Genomic DNA, 1595 nt, shown 5'->3' with positions numbered 1-1595 from the left:
TTGATGCCTTTGAGCTGTGGTGTTGGAGAAGAGTATTGAGGACACCATGGACTGCTGGGAAAACAAACAGATTCAACTTGGAAAGGATCAAACTGGGTGGCTCCTTGGAGGCAAGGATTCTGAGGCTCCATCTAACATACTCTGGACATGTTGCAAGGAGGGACCGGTCCTTGGAGAGGGACATCATGCTTGGGAGGGTGGAGGGACAGCTCAGGAGTGGAAGGTCCTCTATGAGGTGGATTGATTCAGTGACTGGGGTAATTGGGATGGGTGTATTGGCTATGGTGTGATTGGCACAGGACAGAGCAGACTTTAGGGCTGTTGTACATAGGGTCACTATGAGTCGCAAGCAACTTGACAGCACATAACAACAACAACTATAGTAGTTGGAGACATCAATACACCACCCTCAAGAAAAGATAAAACTACCAGAAAGAAACTAAACAAAAATACTCAAGAATTAAAGCACACAATAAACAAACTCTATCTCATAAATATTTATAGGATCATGCACTTTAAAAAACCTAAGTATACCTTCTTCTCCAATGTGCATGGAATGTTCTCCAGAAAAGATCAACATTTTAGGTTACAAGGCAAGCATCAACAAATTAAAAAAAAAAAATAGAAATAATACAAAGCATCTTTTCAGACCACAGTGCTACAAATTAGAAACTAATAACAAGAGGATAAAGGAGAAAAAATTATACATTTGGAAGCTGAACAACACCTTATGACTGGGAACTAGAAACAAAAAATGAAATTAAAAAGTTTCTTAAAACAAATGATAATGAAAACACCACTTACCAAAAACCTCTGGGAGACAGCCAAAGCAGTAATTTATAGCAATAAGCAAAAACATCTAAAGGAAGGGAAAAATGATCACTGGCTTTCTAACTGAACATATCCAGCAAATTGAAAAATAACAGGAACAAAACCCAACACCTTCTAAAAATATGAAATTATTAAAATTAGAGGAGAAATAAATGAAATAGGAAAAAAAAACCATTGAAACCATCAACAAAGCTATTATTGTTTTTGAAAAGGTCAATAAAATCAACAAACCACTGGCAAAACTAACAAAAAAGAAGGAAAAGACACAAATAATCTGAATAAGAGATGAAATTGGCAACATCACGATAGAACCAATTAAAATTAAAAAGCTATCATTATAATATTATGGAAAACTATATTCAAACAAATATGAAAACCCAGAGGAAATGGACAAATACTTAGAAATGCACAACCTACCTAACCTGACACCAACCAAACTGAACACCTAAACAGACCCATTACAAAAGAAGAAATTGAAAAGGTAATAAAACAACTTCAAGCCAAAAAAAACCACCCCTGGACCAGATGGTTTTAGAAGTCAATTTTCTCAAACATTCAGAGAAGAACTATCAGAAATTCTACATAAATTATTTCCAAAAGTAGAAAAAAATGGAATTCTCCCAGACTTGTTCTATGAAGCAAACATCCTTGATACCAAAGCCAGGAAAGGACACCACCAAAATAGAGAACTTTAGGCCAATATCTCTTATAAATATAGATGCAAAAATTCTGAATAAAATACTGGCCAATAGAATCCAATGATA

The sequence above is a fragment of the Elephantulus edwardii genome, unplaced genomic scaffold (genome assembly GCF_000299155.1).
Source record: "Elephantulus edwardii isolate Elephantulus edwardi_28Jun2011 unplaced genomic scaffold, EleEdw1.0 scaffold00017, whole genome shotgun sequence".
Lineage (NCBI taxonomy): Eukaryota > Metazoa > Chordata > Mammalia > Macroscelidea > Macroscelididae > Elephantulus > Elephantulus edwardii.
Note: the sequence above shows the minus strand (reverse complement) of the source record.